Genomic DNA, 19,747 nt, shown 5'->3' on the forward strand with positions numbered 1-19,747 from the left:
GATGGATGGATGGATGGATGGATGGATGGATGATGGATGGTGAACCCCCCCTGCTGGTGGCCATGACCAACAGCCCTGGCTCTGCCCATCAGGAAGGGACACGGCACCAGGCTGGAGCTGCACCACCCTGAAATGCCACTCCCAAGCAGGCAGCTGGGATGTTGATGTCTAGTCCAGAAAGGATGAGCAGGCAGAGAGCAAGTGGGGCCACAGGACCCACACAGGTGACAGGAGCAGCACTGTCCCCAAACCTGCCCTTGCATCCCCCAGGCCCCTGGGGTGCTCCAGCCTGGGAACATGGGTGCTGGAGCAGCATCACTTGGTGTGCAGCCAGCAGGACTGAGAGGAGTGGAGGACACTGAGCCTCACTCATGAAAGAGTGGCAGCTTCTGTGTGGGGCTGGAGCAGCTGATGGGGCTGAACCCCACAGGCACAGCCCAGAGCTGAGTACCCCCGAGTTCTGTCCGCCCTGGGACTTCTCCAGGTGTGCACACCCCTGGCATGGTTGTGTACATGCCATGCCCCCCCAAAATGCACACGTGCACATGCATCTCCCCACATCACAACCGCCTGTGCACATGTGCAGATACATCAGGCACATCCACAAACATGCACACACACCTGCACACACAGAGGTGTGCACACTCCCCAGAGACACCTGCACAGAGGAGGGGGGTCACTCCTGGTACAGTCCCAGCAGTGCTGTGGGCTGGAACCATGGCTCCAGCCCCGACCCTGTCCTGTTCACGTGCATCCTGGGCACTAAAAGCCGTGCCACTGCAGCTTTGATCCCTGATTTCAGGCCTTTCAGCTGCAGCCTGCCACAGATCTGCAGTGACAGCAGGCATCAGGGACATGGGATGTGGCTCCTCCTAATGTAACGTGGCAACCAGTGTTTCAGGATTTGCAATGGCATCGGCACCGTGTGAACTGCAGGGACACAGGGATGGGGGACACTGCCAGCACACACACCCCAGCAAAGGCACAGCCACATGCCAGTGCTCAAGCAGGGCTCCTTGTGTGTTCCTGGTCCCCAGCACACTCTGGCCATGCCACAAGCAGCACCCAGAGGTGATGCTGCCCCATCCCCTGGCTCCCCTTGCCCACCTGCCCGGGCAGGAGCACCTCAGACCAGTGAAGCAGCTCGGATTTACGTGTGAGCCTGGAAGGGGGTGACAAGCAGGAACAGCCCCGATGAGACAGGTTCAATCAAGCAGGTTCAAGTCAGTTGTAGATGAGGTAAAAGGGCTGGTGAGCCCACAGGGCAACCAATGTGGCCAGCCACATCAGAGCATAAGCTCATCCATCCCTGCATATGCCAAATCACCCCAGTCCAGCTCCCAGAACCTGGCTCAGCAGGACACAAGTCATTATTAACTCATTATTAAATGTCCATTGTGGAGATTGGAGGAATTAATCAAAATCACAGAAGCTCCAAGTGCACGTTTCAATGGCACTGACCCACATTCCCAGCTTCATCTATTTCACCATTGGCGGAGTTCACCAAAGGCACAGAAGCTCCAAGTGGCCCCCAGAGCCACAGGATGGGGATTCACAGGCAGTGCAGGAAAGGGATGGAGCTGAGGCAGCAGCATGCACAGAACCAGGGTGCAGGGGAGGCTCAAGAGGCCCTCAGTGCTAAAGGGTGGCATCGACCTTGCTCTGCAGCCAGGGACAAGGGGACACCATGCCTGACTGGTGGGACAGGCAGAAAGGATTGTTGGCACCTCAAAGCTGCCAGGTCCTGACCTCAAGTTGCCTGCAAGGGTGGATTTTCAGGCTTGAAATGGCAGATTCAGAACCTGTGGCCAAGTCCACAGCTGTCACACTGTAGTGTGTAGGCCAATGGGAGATTTGGGCTCCCTGAACCCCAGGGAACAGCAATACAACAGCCACCAGTGTCCCCGTATGGTTCTCCATGCAGGGAAGGACTTGGCACCCTCAGGTCCCTCACCCTGGCCCCATTTGGTGGGTGCTGTCACCCAGACTCAGCTCCTGCAGCCAGGGAAGGTGGCATGCACACCCAGCAGTGCCACGTCCCTGTGTGCTGGGGCAGGACAGGGTGGGATGGCATGAAGAGTCACTGTTGTCCCCTGGCGCCAGCAGTGGTTCCCAGCCCTGCCAGCTCGGCAGCGTGCTCCTCCCGGGCATGGCTCCCTCCCAAAACTCTGTCTGCCTCCCCCACAGCCACCCGCAGCATTCCCCTGGGCACAGAGCCAGCTGGGGCCTGGCACTGCCTCCTCCCCGGGCACCACTGCCAGCAGGGCTGCTACAGCCATCCCCATCCAAGGAGCAGTGGGGCGAGCCTGGGCTGTGTCCCCAGCTGCCCTGACCGAGGGGCCGGCACAGGGGCAGCACCTCCCCTGCACTGCTCTGCTGCTGGGGCACCAATGGTCAAAAGCAGCATCCTAGGGCACAGGGACAGGAGTTCCAGGGCAATGGCACCGACCCACATCCCCAGCTTCATCCATTGCCCCCTTCACCATCCATGCCTGCATGACATCACGCCAGTTTTTGGATGACAGTCCAGGTCACTCCGGACTCCAGGAAAAGCAGCAGCTCTCACTCAGCAAAAGGAACAAATTGGGACAGGAAGAGCTGCTCACCCACCTCTGGCACAAATCCTGCTGCTAGCACTGAAGTGCCACCATGTGCCCCCACAGTGCTGTCCAGGTGGTGACACAGGGACTCCTGCAGTCTGCTCCCCAGGGACAGCAAGGGGCCAGGGGCTGGCTCAGAGCTCACTGAGTCACTGCATGCCAGAACTGACTCGAAACCAGAGCCACTGGGAGAGGCTGAAGTGTGGGAGCAACAGGAGAGCGCTGGATTCCTCCCCACATCGATTTAGTAAGCTTGTGCAGCCAGATGTTTCCAGCTGCTGGAGCATGGAGCAGCAGAGAAGGCTCAGCCCATGCTGTGGCGGGGTCAGTTGGACACCCAGCCTAGGCCAGGCTCATTTTCCCGGCAGCTACGGCTGGGATGTGTTCTGCAGCACTCCCCACTCCTGAGCTGCAGGCTCAGGGACTGATGTGTCCCTGCCCCAGCCCCAGGCTGGCCTGCAGCCCCTCAGCCCCTGCTGGCTCCAAACATCCTGCTGTTACAGAGGGAAGGGAGTGCTGCCTCTGGCCCTTTGCCCCCTGTTCTGACCACGCATAGGGCAGCCCTGAGATGCAGCCACTGTCCCCAGGCCCTCCACTAGGAGGTCACCAGACCCCATTGCCCAAATCACTTGTCCCTGTGCCAGGCTGGGTTTCACTTGCCTATACCCTGTGCTGTGCTTGAGCAGCTCTCACTCAACTGAGAGCTCTCGCTCAACATTCCTTTCTCAACTGAGCCCTTTCAGTGCTCTCTTCAACATCAGCAAGTATGATACAGCTCCACTTGGCACACAAGGAAACTGAGGCAGGAAGCCTCAGCCCACCCCTGACATCCCCTCACCTGCATCACTCCCTAGCACAGCTTCCAATGCTGACCACCACCACCCACACTCAGCAGCCTGGCACTGTGGCTGCAGCAGCAGGGACCATCACCACAAGGAGCATCTGCAGGGTGGGATGCAGGCCCAGAGGCAGCCAAGGAGGAAGAAGAGCAGGAGGAGGAAGGAGAGAGATGTGCTGGAATGGCTGGCTCAGGGCAGAGCACTGTTTGCTGTGAGTCTGACTGTGACAGGCAGCATAGAACCATGGCTGGACAAGGCTGGGGAGCTGCAGGTTGTGCTCATGTCCAGCTCTCCCCATCACCTCCCAGAGCAAGCGGTGGCAGTTCCTTTGTCCACGTGTCGGGGTGCAGCCATGGCCCCGCAGCCGGGTGCTGCCAACGTGGCCAAGTACGTCAAGGAATGAGAAAATAATCAACTCCAAATGGCTCTGACAGCTCATTTCAAACAAGCATGTGGCCACCAGCTCCTGCTGGGGCCAGGCAGGGCTGCATCCGTGGGACACGTGTGCCCCACGTGTCTGTGCACAGAAACCCGCGTGTGTGTGTGTGTGTTAGCACCATTCAGGTGGGGGCCACATGGCAGCAAAAAGATGTGTGTGTGCATGTGTATCACCTATGCCTGTGTACCACCTATCACCTTGTGCCCACGTGTCCACATGCAGGCAGCAGGACAGCAGGACATGGTACCAACACTGGCACAGGGATGCCAGGCTCGCATGGGTGCACCATCTGCACCTGTCTTCACTCAGCATCAGCGTGGCACTCACACTTGTGTTTTCCTGCCCCCAGTTACCCAACTGGTCTCACTTCAGAGGAAGGACTCCTGTTGACCCAGTAAAGATTTCAACAGCAATCAGGAATTCACCAAGAAAGGCTGCCTGGTGCTCCTCAGTCATTCCGGTGGGCCCCTGTTACACAGTAGCTGTAACGAATTTCCCCAGGCTGGAAAAAATTTTTAACTGCTTGCTCAATTCCTTCCAGTGCATTGAAAAATCCACTTATAAACTCTGCAGTAAAACCCATTCTCATGGGGTTGTGTGCCTCCTCCAGCCCCACCACACTCCCCAGCTCCATGAAGCCTTGAGCAGATCCACACTGTTCCCTCCATCTGCCCCAGTCCTTGCTCCCAGTGCTGTTTATAAATGCATCAGTAGAGGCAGTGTTTTGTTGGTATTTTTCTTGAAAACCTTCCATTCTGGCACTTGGAGACCACCAGAGGGAAAACCCAACAGCCCAAGCCCAGTGTGACCCTCACTGAGCCCTGTGATTTCCACACTCACACCCCACAGCCTGTGACTGTGATCACCAGCATCTGGGTGCTGAGTCTTCCTGAATGGAGTAAATGCCTTTATCTTGCATTATTACATCCAGCTGATTCCCACTCCTGGATGGCTGGGCAGGGGGATGGTTGCAACCTGCAATTCTTCTCTTTGGGGTCTTGGGGTTTTTCCCCCAACAGCTCCCGAACAGGTACCTGAGATGGCTCACAGGGCTCTGTGGGGTGGTGGCCAAGCCTGCAGTGTCAGCCTTGTTTTCCAGCTCAGCCCCATCCCTACAATTCCTGTGTGCTCCCACCAAGGAGGTACCAGTAGCCCCAAATCACCCCTCTCTCTCTCTGGAGATGTCCCAGGGTACCCAAGCTGGGCAGAGCATGTCTTCCACACTTGCTCAGTGCCCTGGGAAAGCATCACACTCTTTCCTGCAAACCTGTTGCCCCACCCAGAAGCCAGCAGGTACATTAGCACTCCTGGTTTAATTGCTCTCATTGGTGTGAGCAGAGAGCTGGCTGCCAGCCCTGCATCCTGAGTCCAGCAGCAAGTCTTGGGGGAGTTACAAGTCTTAATGGGGTTCCAGCAGGCAGCACTGTGGGGGTAGCATGTGTCCCACAGAGCCCAAGTCTCCCAGGGAGCACCAGCCCCTGTGGAGCCAGAGTCAGAGAGGTGACAGGATCCTGGTTTGGCACAGCCACCCCGTATCTCACATGTTGGTAGACCCTTCTTCAAAATTACTTCTTCAAAGCTCTGCAGGAGGCTCCAAGGGTGGCTGCAGAGGGGGAGGAAGCCAATTCCCTGCCAGCACCCACTGACTCTATCACTGCACCCACCACTGCAGTCAGCATCACTGCCATCATCACACCACCCCCATCACCACCATCCCCATCACCACCACCATCCTCACCACTGCAGCTACAATCACTGCCATCATCACACCATCCTCATCACCACCACCATCCCCATCACTGCCAACATCCTCACCACTGCAGCCACAATCACTGCCATCATCACACCATCCCCATCACCACCATCCCCATCACCACCATCCCCATCACCACCATCCCCATCACCACCATCCCCATCACTGCCACCATCCCCATCACCACCACCATCATCCCCATCACCACCACCATCCCCATCACTGCCACACCATCCCCACTGCCACCAGTGCAGGCTGGGGCAGTCCCACGCTGTGGGAGGGGGCCACCACCCCCCTGCTGGCAGGTGAGAGCAGACAATAAGCAGCAGTGCAGCAGTGACAGGCTGGGACTCGAGCCCAATCAGCACTTTCGGGGTGATCGTGGCTGCTAAGCCTCGCGAATCACTGCTCGTAACAAGGGCAGGGCTGAGAGACCTGGAGCCTTGACCCCGTCTGGCTCCAGTGAGCCAAGCTTTTAAAAGGGATTCAGACTTTCTCAGGCTAGAGCAGCAATAAATCTACTTAATTGGGTCTCTCCCATACACAAGTTTCCAAGTGAACCCACTGGAGAGATCCAGACTGGGCCTCCAGCCCATTTGTGGGTTATTCTTTCAATGGATGCTGTGCTTGGCCCCAAACCACCCCACCTGCACATCCAAACCACAGTTCCTTTTCCAGATCCAGAGCCTCTAGCTGTTCCATGTCCAGACACTGGACATGCTGCCCTCTGCTCCTCTGTGCTGATGAGCCAGGGGAGCCCAAAATCCCCCGTGTTGGGAAAGACCCTGCTCCTGCACAAGGCACTGCACATCCCAGAGCCACACCTGCCTCCAAAGCTGCTCCTGACAGCATCAGAGGAGCTGGGAGCATCCCAGCACTCCTGTGCCCAGCTCTCCAAAATAATCCATGGAAACACCTGTGCAGCTTGGGAAGGAAGGGGATGGCAGGTCAACAGGCTAAATCAATGCTCCAAGGGGTGCCCCGAGCCTCTGGCCACTGGCACACACAGTGGCAGTCACACATGGTGACACTAACTCCCTGCTGACAGCCCAAGGCCCTGGGCACAGTGTCACCAGTGGTCACTGCACCTGAGATTTGTGCTAAGCTGACAGAGAAGGGTCAGACTGGTCACGCAGCACTCCATGCCTCAGTTTGCCCTGGAGCCTGCCATTCTCCTCACAGTGTTGCAGTACCAAGGTGTGCCAGTGCCATGCTGGCCCCCAGCACGGCACAGCTGTGTCCAGCCTGGTTTCAGCACCCCAAACACCCCACACACAACACCTTTCCCACAGCCACCAGCAGATGGTCAGGGCAATGCTGCAGAACCTAGGCAAAGAAAGCCAAAAAGTGGGGAAGAAATGGAAAAAAGCCCTAATTTCCCCAGGGTGAGGCAGAACAGCGCAGCCAGGCCCCAGCACAGAGGCCCCAGAGCAACGGGTTCACCCTCCCCACGCATCACCAGACGCAGGTTGGACATTGTGGAAATTCAAAATTCCAGATGGCTCTTTTTGGGTGGGTTTTTTTTTGCCTTGCCTCATTTCCAAGGCAACAAGACTCCCTGTCATCTGCCAGTTGCCATAGAGATTTCACCTGATTCTGCTTCAGCGGAAGAGAAAGCTGGGCTCCTCGCTGCTGCCGAGGAGCCACGAGCCGCGACCGCCTTCAAACTTACTGGGAAGAGCAGAGATAAATGGGGCTTTATATGAGGAAGGCAATGGGCTGATTCAGAAGATCAAAGGAAGGAACTGCGGGTTTCTATAGCACAAATCAGCCCTTCACTTAACTGCTTTGGTGCCCTCCAGATGTGCTCTGCATCTGGGGATGTCACCAGCTCTCGCTCCAAGCTTTGCCTGGTGGAGGAGGGGGGATGTGGGTGCATGGGGAATCCTGCACAGGGCCCGTGCAGGTCACAGCCATGTCCTAACCCCATAATGACCCTCCCTCACTGTGTGCAGCCCTTCTCCAAAGTCCCTGTGACCCGTGGAGCCAAGCAGAGCACGGGGAGGTAGAGATGCCCACGGGCTGTGCTCAGCATGGCTTGGCTGTCACGGACATGGGGGTCAAGCACCACAGGCCCCCCCAGGGCAGCCACGTGCAGGCAGACACAGGGCACGTTCCTCATCAGCACCAATGCCATCTCAACAGCCTCATCACTGCTGGGGATCATCCATGGAGACGGTGGGGATGTGTCCACACCCCAAGCCCAGGTGCAGCAGGTGATTCAGTCATTACTCCCAGACCCATGCTCACCCCAGGCTCCTGTGACAGTAGCCCTTGGACTCTCAGTCAGATGCCCCAAATCAAAGCTCTGGTGTCCCCCTGCCTGGAGCTCCCTGCTGTTGATTATAATGAATCCTTTGGGCACAGGAGACAGTCCCAGGCACTGGCAGGGTGCTCACGGGTGGCAGTCACCCCTGTGTACAAGAGGCTGAGGTCCCCACACCCATCCCTCCCTGCTGCTCCCCACTGGGTGCCCAGGCCTGGCTAAAAGGGCATTTATCAGTCCCCAGAGCCTCTCCCCTCTACAGCCTGCATCCCTGCACCAGGGCCAGTGCAGGAGGGCCTGGCCAGGCAGCTCTTGGCTCAAGTTGGCTCTGTTTTGCAGAACAGTCAGTCATTAGCAGAGCCAAATTTCCCATTCCCAGCCAGAATACGGCCATGCTTGGGGAAGCTTTATATTCACAGAGACAAACAACTCACATTTGCTTTTTAACTGTTGGAATTGCACCCACTGGGACGGAGTGAACAGGGAGCCTTTTGTCCCTCTCGCCTTGTGACTGAGAGCTTTGTGCAGAGCAATGCGTTGCAAACACAATTCTCTCCGGCCTCAGCTGGGTTCTGGTAGACACATGGTCTGTCTGTCCATCACCAGACCAGCCAGAGTCCTCATGTGTCTCCAGCAGGAATGCAAAATGTCCTCCCCAGCTCCCCTGGCAGCCTATGGAGCTGCTCCACACTGAGAGATCAGAGCCAGCCAAATGGACCCAAAACACAGCTGCTGATGGGGGCTCCTCATCTCCCAAATACCCGGGGTAGGCAACAAGAGTGGCAGGCGGCTATGGGCAGCAGAGCTGCTCTCTGGGGTTACAGCTCGCCTGGATGCAAGGAAGAGCAGCTCCGAGCATGGAAAATTCCAGCATGGCACAGGCACAAAGAGCAGCTCATCATGAGCCTCCAGAGAAGGTGCCCCAGTCACTCCCCAGACAGAGTGTCTCTGGAAACCTCCAGCCCACTGCTGAGCTCCTGAATATCTGAGCTGGCACTCACTGAGCTGTGGGCACCAACAGTCCTCAGAGCTGTCACTCTACAGAGGGACAAGGGACAGCTCTCCCGGAGTGGGACATATCCTCAAGGCACCAGCTGAACCCCCATCTCGGCCCAGCAGCACCACCTTCACTCCCATGAGCATCCTTCACTCCAGAAGAGCGAGATCCTGAATCAGCTGCTTCCCTCCAAACACAGCTTCAGGAAGGGGCTCAGCATTGCAAGCATACCTTGGGCTCTCTGCAAAGCCTGAGGGATGCACACCACGAGGGTCCAGCTGACAGCAGGGCCAGACCCCAGGGTAGGTCATCAGCCCTTGCACAAGAGGGTCCCTCAAGAGACAGTGGAGAGAAGAGACTGGACAGGAGGCAGAGCACCTCGGGGGGCAAACCCAGCTTAACAAGTTCCAGACTCGTTAGTGGATCTATTGTTGCCACGTCCCACGGGAGGAGGGAGATAACACAGGCTATTTTTGCTTCCAACTGGGGAATGGTTTTCCTCCAACATGTACTGCCACGATGCTAATTTTTAAGGCTGATGATTAATTGATGTCAGGCTCATTATGGGGCCAACGGATCCCTCTTCCCTGGGAGCGCCAAGGACAGAGGGAGACGTGTTTTGACAGATGTCTTTGGAGCTGCGTGTGAGTGACGTCCTAACAACGGAGGAGAATAGGAGCCATTACCATGGAAAGGCCTGGAAATGGGAAGGGAAGTGGCTGCACGCGACCCCAGCACCCCTCCTCGAACAGCCCCTAATCAGCCCTTCACGCTCTGCCCCGTGGTTACCAGGGCTTTGCTCTGGAGATAAACGCTCTTTGTGCACACCCAGGGAGAATTGAATCTCCTGCCTGCGGCGAGGAGGGCTTGGCCTTTCTTCTCCCCCTCCCCAGTCTCGAAGGAGGGCCAGGTGCCAAATTCACTCTGGCACCAGGAGCAGCAGCCTGCGGGGAGACGGAAACAAGCACATCTGATCACCGGGATCCCGCAAGACTCGGGCTCTCCCTGCACCTGCAGGCCCTGGCAGCAGGGTGGGTGAGCATTGCTGGGGTGCCTGGGGCTGCTGGTCCCACCAGGCACTGGGCAAGCTTCACCCTAAAAATCGTGGCAGCATCTGCAATAGAAGCCCAGGCAGGGCTGAAGACCAACACACATATCACAGACTTTGGGGTCCCTTCAGCCTGTAGCATCAGCTGCCCAGGTGATGTTCACCCCAAAGCAAACCCCCCACGCCCCAAAGATGGAGCTGTGCATGGTGAGTGGCAGCATTTGCTTAAAGAGGGATCTTTGCTTAAAGAGGGTGCCCTTAGCTCTGACAGTGACACAATGACCTCCTGCATTCCCAGATCTCCCATGCCCAGAATCAGCATCCTGCTAAGTCAGTGGAGAGCATGGGGTGATCCTGATCTCCCCAGCCCACTGTGTCAGCTCCCCAGGGTCACCCTCACTGCAGTCAGGGGTACAGAGACAGCATCATGCCCTGCCACAGCCCTCAGCTTGCTCCTCTCCCCACCAATACTGCCCCACCTCTGCTGGCCTTGTTACCTGCTCCTCCAAACTTGCCTGGGAAAGGAGCCTAACCCACTGGAGCCAGGAGCAGCACCAGCCCCACGTTTCTCCCCATCCCGGGGCTCCACACCCAGCACCCAGGACTCTGTCCTGCTGCCCCACAGCAGTGCCTCATATGCCAGGGACCTGCTAGGTGTGTGCCAGGGAGCTCAGCAGCACCAGTCTCCCACGCTGCCAGCAGTGTTATTACAAACTTGTGTTAATTGCTGCACAGTGCCTCCAGCACCCTTCACAGGGGGAGGGATGCGGATAAACTGTCTATTCTTAGCACTGATGGTTCCCCACTCCTGGTGCCAGCCCACACCATCCTCCAACTGCTTCCAGACCTGCTCCCCCTCTCATAGTGCACTCGGAGAGTCCCCACCACCAGGGAAAGGATTCCTTGAGCAGCAGTTGTGTTTTTCCCACTAAAGGTGATTGCAGAGAAGGAAGGTTGAGAGCAGGGCATGCTTGGGACCAGAAAGCTCTGTGGAAGCCACCACTCAGTTCCTACCCATGTGCCCCAGGGGCCTGCAGGGAGGAAGTGTTCTTTACCTCCAACCCACCATCTGTGTCACAGTGAGTGAAGGGATGCTGATACACTCTACTATTCTGTGCAAAGAGCTGCTGTTCCACCTACAACTCCAAATTTTACTGGGGGCCTGACAGTACCTGGGATGGACAGGGTGGAAAATGCTCTAAAACAGGCAGCAGTGCCAACCAGAGGGATTTCAGTGGAGCCTCTGGACTCTCCACCATGTGCCAGCTCCTGTGGCTGCCCTCACCATGCACCTGCCAGCACCAAGGGTGACATGTGATGACAGCAGCCATGAGCCTCCAGGCACAATGGGAGAGCAGCCACTCAGCTCTGGACCCCACACACTGACAAGCCCCATTCCCTGCAAGGCTGCAGGATCCCTTTAAGCATACCTAGACAACATGGAGCTACAGCCCCAGCTTGGAGAGCTGGGATCCCCAGCTAAGCTTGAGACAATGCCATTCCCTGAGCTGTCAAAGTGCCAGCGCACACCGTCCTGCAGGCAGACCCTCCTGGGAATGCCACGCTTCAAGCATGGCACAGAGGGGTCCCTGGCAGCACTGCAGCTGAGATTTATCTCCCCTAAGACATCTCAGCTTCATGCAATGGCTGCCTGCACAGCACAAGCTCTCTTCACCGTGGGAAGCAGCTCTGCAATGTGCTTTGAGCTCTTCTCCCCAAATTTGCTCCGGGGGCCTGTCCAAGCACTGACGATGCACAGCCCAGAGCCACCACTGCTGCAAGAGAAGTCGAGCCAACACTACAGCTTGGGGGGAAAGCATCAGCCAAAAGTCACTCAAACAAGGAAGCAATTTGTCTTATTCTGGCTACACTCCCTTGAAAAGGGAGCGCAGAGCAGGGAAATCAGGATCACGTGCAGCACGCTGACTGAGCACCCACCACAGCAGCGATGGGGAGCGTTCACACCAGGAGCCTGACAGATAGAACAGAATAGGGGGAAAAGGGTGGAAAAAGAAATGCCATGTGACCCCTCACTTGATCCAAGGCAGACATCACATCCAACAGTTCAGAATATGAAATACGCACAATAAGCTCCAGTGAGTAATTAATCCCTTCAGGAACACTGTAAGTGATTACAGACAGCTTACCAAGAAAAAAAATTGGAAAGTCATTGAAAAAATTACCATAAAATGTTTCTTTTTCTTTTCCAGCCTGAAATACCACGAGATCTGCAAGGAGCCCTCTCTGTTCTGCACAGTGTGACTGCAGTGGATTTCCAACAACAAGCTGGTTTTCTACCAATGGTTTTCCAACACTCAATCACTGCCAGTGACAGTTGTGAGAAACCAGCCCAGCCTGATGGACAGCAGCAGGAGTGGCTGGTCCCAGTGCTCAGCTCTGGCCTTGGCATCACAGTGGAGGAGCATTTCTGGAGAGACAAGGCACAGCACAACAAGCTGTCCATGATATCTCACGACTTCATCAGTGATTCAAACTCCTGGATGACTTTCACAGGTCAGAGCTTGGCTTATGAAGCAGGACAAACCCTCCTGGTGATGGGATTTGAGCTCCCTGGTGATGCTTAGCTCAGTGAGCCAAGCCCCTCTCCTACCTCCACCTCTCCTCTCCATCCTTGTGCTCCCTCTTGCCTTCTTTCACTTTCTCCAGTACTAACCAACCAGTTCTCCAGCTGGAAGGCTCCAATTTGGGCCAAATTCTGACCCATTGCACCCAAAGTCCCACATCTGCTCACTGCCCTGCACCAACAGGCAAGGAACCACATCTGTCCACATTCTGTCCCTGTGTAAAGTGACCATGTGTGGGTGATCAACCCTGCAATCCCCTGTGAACAGGCAGACAAGCATCCAGGGACATCTGCAGGGGAGTCTGGCTCACCCACTCCTCCAGGGAGCACTGACCCCCAGCACAGCCAGGGCGAATTACAGAGCACAGCAGATGCCTTTTACTTCCATAATTCCATGGTATTTTTCAACCAACTACTACTACTTCTACTTGTAAAACTGGAGTTTATTAAAGAGAGTATTAGGAAAGGTATTTTCTCCTGTCAATAAAGTGACTTAAAATTAGTTGAAACTTTCAAATTAAAAACACAACCTAAACTTTCAATTCCTCTTGCAATTACTCTGATTTGGAAAACAGAGTTTTTTCCTTATGTCCTCTCCTGGGTTTTCTCCCCTCTCTCCTGTTCTCTCCTCACCATGTTTTTGTTTAAAAATTCATCAGGCCAGAGGAAAACGCCAGAGCAGGAAAAGAAAAAAAAAAAAACCCAGAAGAAACTGTAGCTTTTGCAAACCTATCTCAGCACAGGGGAGAAGAAGAGCTTCCAGCCTCACCTCCCTGCTCTTAGAAAGCGAGAGGCACTCAGAAGGACAAAGGAATATTGTATATTAACCAACCTCCCGCAGGCTCCAGCAGCAGATGCGGCCCCACTGACCCTCCTTGGAGTCCTGTGATCCTCCATGGCCTAACAGCTCCTCTAGCATGGCAACCAGGATGAGGCAGGAAAACAACCCTGTGTGTCAGTGTGGGACACAGCTTGCTCCAGCACTGACCACAAACCCTGACAGGGCTCTTGCTCCAGAAAGACAAGTGCCAGCTCATGTCTGGCCATGGCACAGCTCTGAGCTGGACACTGGCTGATGTGAGGCACATCCCACAAGTGACATTGATTTGGGGAAGGTGTAGGATGATGTTTACACAGCAGCAAGGTTGCTCCTGTACCCACTGGTGCAGGGACACAAAATCACTGCAGAACAGTTTGGGCTGAAAGGAACCTTAAAGACCATCTCGACCTAACACCTCCTACCAGACCAGGTTGCTCCAAGCCCATCCATCATGGCCCTGAACACTTCCAGGGATGCCACAGCTTCTCTGGGCAACCTGTGACAGGGCCTGACCACACTTACAGTAATGAATTTCCTCTTAATACCCTTCCCTGCATCCCTGAGCATCCCTGCAGTCTCAGGGGTCACTCTCACCCTAGGGAGATCCTGCTCTGCGCTCTGCTGTTTCAGAGCTTCCCTCTTTCAACATGATTTTTGAGGACAGCTGCTGCACTCTCCACACAGGATGTGTGTAGCATCAGCTTACAAGTGAGCACACTCTGCCAGGGGATGAAAAGCTATATGGAAATGGAAGATCATTACCATGATCTCTGTGGAAATATCCCATCAGAGCAAGTTTTTTGTCCTCCTCCTTCTCTTTCCCCATGTGCACAAATTCTGGCACCCCATGCACTGCTTGGCATTGCCTCAGCACTGTGGGTCCAAAATGCAGGCGTCTGATTTCTAAAGCCATTGTCTGGGATGTGCTATTGAGCTGCAAAACATGGAAGGTTTGGGATGGAAAACAGGCATCTCCTGAAATACAAAAAAGAAGCTGGCAACTCAGATTTTATTTGACTTTGAAGCTATAGAGAATGTCAACCAAAAACAATTTGCTTTATTTCCACAAAGGGAATGAGAATCTCAGCCACAAAACAAACCCACACCTCTGCCCTCAGAAGGCAGCAACAGACAAATGGGGAGCAGAGCAAAGAGAGCACGGCTTTGCCCCACTGGTCACTGATGCAGCACAGAGCAGCTGGGCTTGGAAACGCATTACCATGCTCCACCTGGGAATGTGAGGCAGGAAAAGCTGCTTTGTAAATTTACTTTTGATTTGGAGCTCAGGGTTTGTGTGCCATTACATTTAGCCAGTGCTCATTTCTCAGTTCTAGGCAGGGAGGTTGCAGGAACCCCCAGAGTTTCACCCATTTTAGCACAGTGACTGTTTGCCAAGTACCTGCTGCTCACTTTGAGCAGGGTGGGAAGTGCCCAGCAGTGCAAACAGCAGCTGAGCTGAGATCGAATCCTGCCTCCAGGTTACTGTACTTTCCCCACCATAATATCTGATGTGTGACCTCTCACTGCAGATTCTGCTTTAAAAGCCTAACCTTCAGGCCCCACTCTGCACAGTCTTGAAAGCATCTCACAGGCTCCAGGATGAGATTCCCTCACTCATCCCCCATGCTGCTTTATGACTGGGGCCGTTCCCCTCCCCTCGCAGGAACTGGCCACATGTTCTCCATCTGGGATCAGATGCCCATCAGCCAATAAGCTCAACTTGGAAAACTTCACTGAAAATAGCAACCAAATATCTGAGTGCTCTACAGACCGCGGCCAGATGATGGATATTAGTGCCTCAGCAGTCCTGGGACGCTGTTTGGCGCAGCACAGCGAAAGCACAGCTAAAAGGGCTCAGGGAAATGGAAATGAGATGGCTGGAGGTGCTGCTGCTGGAGTGTCTGCTCTCCTCCAGATGATCCAGCCTGTAAGGAGGGAGGATCTCAGTCTGCTGGTGAATCAGCCCCCAAACAGCTGCTGTACTCAGCCTGGAGTTTTGAAGGACACCAACTTTGGGTTATGGCAATCCCTGGCACTGCTGGGGAGAGCCCTGGGGAGAAAGGTGAAGGAACACGTAGGGCAGGACCCATCACTGCCCCATCCCAGCCTTGCCCATGGCACTGCTGGCACAGGGCTAAGGAGCAAGAGGCCTGGGGTAGGTTCTGGGCACTGCTCCTCCCCACAGGATCAGGATGCAGCCAGCTTTTGATGCATTCAACCACACAGACAGTGGGAGACAGGAGGTCCAGACAGTGATAAATCCAACCTCACACCACCCGGGGTGAGACATCAAAATGGAATTTGCTAAAGGACCTTGCACTGATGAGCTGTGAGCTCCAGGCTAAGTACAGCCCTAGGCAGAGAAGACTCAGGCCTGCTGGGAGTCAGATAAATGCTGGTACTTCCCCTTGGCCAGTAATCGTTCTCCAGGCCACGATGGATTTTTACCCCACCAGTCTATGCACACATTATTTGGGAGAGAAACCACCACTACCAGGAGCCAACAGGTACCTACTGGCACCTCTGACCCCAGAACCTCTCTTTACTGCCCACCCCGAGGTGCAATGCATGGCCTGTCCAGAGTGATTCCAGTTCCCTGGACGGGTTTTTGTTACATTTTTAAATGAACCTGGGGTTCGGGAGAGGCAGGAGTGCAGGGCAGCCACCTTTCACCATGCCCAGTGGATGGGGCAGCCCCAGAGAAGAGCCCCTGGGCTGTCCCATTGACTCCCCACAGCTATTTCCCTCCAGCAGGACAGAAAGCCCCATGCCAAGCACCAACAGAGTCAGACCCAACTTACTCCCACCCTTCAGTCTACAGAAACCTCAACCCCTGCACAACTCAAAAACGGCTGCAGTGAGAGTCCAGCTCCTCAGGATTCACCACATGCTCCTCTGGGCTCACAGAAGCAGAAGTCTGCAGGACATCATCTGTCTCTCCACCCTGTAAGGATGGGAGGAAGCTGAACTTCATTATTTCCCTTGCTTCTGCACTGCCTGTTGGGAATTTGGAGCCGTCTCCTTGTCACTCCCTTGGTCCAGAGGAGGTCTGGAGGCCTGTGAAAGGCCACAGCTGGGTGGCTGAGGTCCTGTGCTGACTGGTGGCCTCAACATGCTTGGCTCCATGTTGGTCCTGCCCTGGCAGAGCTGGACAGTCCCAGGTTCCAGCCAGAATCCGTCAAATGCCTTTCCTCCTGCTTTTAAGATGAGGGGAGCTTTGTTGTCTCCCCTCCCACAAAGCAGTGTCCCCACCTTGGTGCCTGCCAAAACAACCCTGCCTTACCTGTTTTCACCACTGCCAGTTTAGCCCATGTACCCACCCTGCTAATGCTGCCTCGGGCCTCTGAACCACCAAAGCTGGGAGAGAAACCTCAGGATGTGAGAGCAAGCATCCACGAGGCTGACAACGTGTCCCCTGCGGCACCACACCGGGAAATGGCCAGGGAGAGATGTGCTGGCCCCATCGAATGGCCCACAGCACATTTTCTGCCAGCCCCAGCTCACCTCGGGGAGCTCCAGCATCACAGCAATCAATGTGAATTAGCCGCTATCTACTCTTCCACTTGTTTGCATCAGCTTGGAAATACAAGGGCAGGCCAGAGATAAAGTGAACTGGAAATACCCCGGCAGCACCCAACACTCCCAGCCCGAGGGGTTGGAGAGGTTCATTCAGCTGATGAGTTTCATCATCACAGCTTCCAGCCTGAAGAGCAGGTTCCTGTGCTCCCCATCCCTCCCTGCCAGTGCCTGCATCTCACACACTGGCCTATGGAAGGGCTGTGAGGTGAGGTTTTGCTTCCTGCAAAAGCTGATGATGTCCTAACAAGGACTGGGCCACAAAGCCCTGCCATCATTAACCAGCTGAATCTCCAGGCCAGAAAAAGCACCAGGGTAAACCCCCTTTAGTGTCAAACCAGGCTGGCACAGGACCAAGACAGACCCCAAGCTGACATGTGGGAAGGCTGAGACGGTGACGCTGCGCATGGGCGACGGCCGTGTGATTTTGAGAAGTGTCTCCTCCGTGAGTTATTCCCAGTGCACAGCAATGCTGAAAGCTCACATGCTATAAATAGCCAGCAACAGAGCTGTACCTGCACCGCAGCTCTGAACGTGCTGCAAGTCAGCTCGTGGAATTGGGAGAGCCAGGCTGGGGTAGAGCCAGTGCCAGGGACGCTTGAGGCCCATGACAAAGCAGAGCTGTAAGCTTCAGGCAGTCTGGGCTCCCAACAGAACCAGTAAGAGCCAGGTTTGGCCATGACTGGGTGCTCTTGAACAAGCTTATCTGGTTGCAGGGTCTCACTGCCAGCTTTGTCACTCCTGATGACACAACCCTGCATAAGATGCACAGAGGTGGGACATGCATCTCTCCCAGACACCAAGCATGCAGGCTGGCAGCCAGCAGGGCTGACATGAGAAATAGAAGTGGTTCTGCTTTTCTCCATGGCACTATCCATCTGCCATGCTGCAGTTAGGGGGAAGAGCTTTAAATTGAATGGAACAAGGTAAGACTAGAGATTAGGAAGAAATTCTTCCCTGCGAAGGTGGTGAGGCCCTGGCACAGTTTGCCCAGAGAAGCTGTGGCTGCCCTATCCCTGGAAGTGTCTAAGGTCCCATTCGATGGGACTTGGAGCAACTGGGGCTAGTGGAAGGTGTCCTGGCCCATGGCAGGGATTGGAACAAGATGATCTCTTTTTAACACAAATCATTCTACGATTCTATATTTTCCCCTCTAGCTCAAACAGCACAGGCTTGCAGCACCCACAGCATAATTCTGCCTGTTTTTCTGGGTTACATGAAAACAACCAGAACCTGCAGCAGCTTCAACAAGGACCTCAGCCATGAGCTATCCTTCCAGCTCACCAAGCAAGAGAGGTTGCAATCCCACAGCCAAAGCCAGCCAACTGGCTGGTGAGCCAACAAGCTGGCACAGAGCCTGGCCCTCCCGCCGCGTCACCTGTGGCTGCGAGTCAGGCTTGCTTCGTGAGCACAGCTCAAACCCTCGATTTCATTTCCCCATTGAAAGGCACCTCCTGGATCCCTCCTAACCAGCTCACCATCCCCTCCCTACCCACTGGGTAAGATCCAGCCTGAGGGGAAGGCAGAGCAGCCCTGCCTTCATCTTCAGACACTAATTTCTGGATTTGCCGTAAAATCCTTCTGTAATTTCAGGGAGATGCTTGAGGCCAGACCCTCACAGGTACAGAGGAGGACTGCAATGTGCCCACCTCTGGATGAGCAGGACAGCTAAGAAGAGAAACAACAAGGCTGACATAACACCAGAGCAATGTGGAGTGATTAAGAATCACTGATACCCTACGTCAGGTGGAAAATCCTGTGCTCCCAACACGCTGGCATGCTCACACGTTCACAGAGGTGGAGACACATGTCCAGCTGCAGAACACACCTGCATTTCACTGGGCAGCACGGGGGCACATGTGTGCCCAAGGTCTGCTCAGGTTCCCCCTCCAGGGAGCTCATGTGCCATGCTGTGCCAGGGACACAAGGCTCTGGAGCCACCTCCCTGATCTATGGCTGGCTGCTCCCACAAGAGAGGAAAATGTCCTGCCCAAACGTACTGAGCTTCTGCTCAGCTTCCCTATGTGGATTCCAGCAGGTCCTCCAGTGGGAGATGAATTTCAGTCCTCCTCCTGAATTAATAAAAAATACATAATGCCCTCAACTGAACAAGACAAATACCAGAGCAAGGAATGAGAAATGCTGGCACAAAACAAAATGTGGAAGAACTGGATCAGAGGAAGGACCAGCAAATTGGTGGGCACTGGGCACCACTCCTCAGTGTCACACCCACCCTGACACAAGCACATCTCCATTTGCACAGCTTCTAATCTCAGCTCTGCAATGCAGCATCCCCTGACTTCCCAGCTTCGCGGCTGCAGCATCCCTGCCTTCCCAGCTCCCCTCCCGCTCAGCTCCCTGCTCTGAGCTGCAATGCAGCAGCGTGGGCAAAGCTCTGCTTTCCCTTTTGCCCCTCCACCCCACCACGAGGCAACACTGAGCCTCCCAGCCGAGCTCCAAGCCTCACACATCCTCTACCCTCCCAAGCTCACTGCTTTCCAGCCGGAGAACTGACAACCCCTTCCCTGGCTCCCCCAGGAAAGCTGCTTCGTGTGTCTGGAGGAGGACGTGACTTTGCAGGGTGGGGGATATGGCAGAAGGCACCATACCTGATCTCCTGTGTCCCCACAGCTCTGCATGAGACACAGTCAGGGTGCAAAGCCTGGAGAGGACAAGGACTCAGATCCCACAGAGGGATGGAGCCATCCCCACTCCGCCCAGGGAGTGGATCCAGGCTCAGCAGCTTCACCATTGCCACTAGTACCAGGAACACCACACACAGAGCCCAGGACACCACTGTCACTGGTACCAGGAACACTGCACAC

At 55.1% G+C, this 19,747-nt stretch overlaps 1 protein-coding gene across 1 annotated transcript in view; it reads right to left on the minus strand.

Annotated features, from left to right (window-relative positions):
• Positions 1–19,747, minus strand: part of NAV1 (neuron navigator 1) — a gene marked incomplete at its 5' end in the record, with an annotated part of 56,922 nt that overhangs the window by 30,456 nt on the left and 6,719 nt on the right. The window lies entirely within an intron of this gene.

Source organism: Parus major, chromosome 26 (genome assembly GCF_001522545.3).
Source record: "Parus major isolate Abel chromosome 26, Parus_major1.1, whole genome shotgun sequence".
Taxonomy (NCBI): domain Eukaryota; kingdom Metazoa; phylum Chordata; class Aves; order Passeriformes; family Paridae; genus Parus; species Parus major.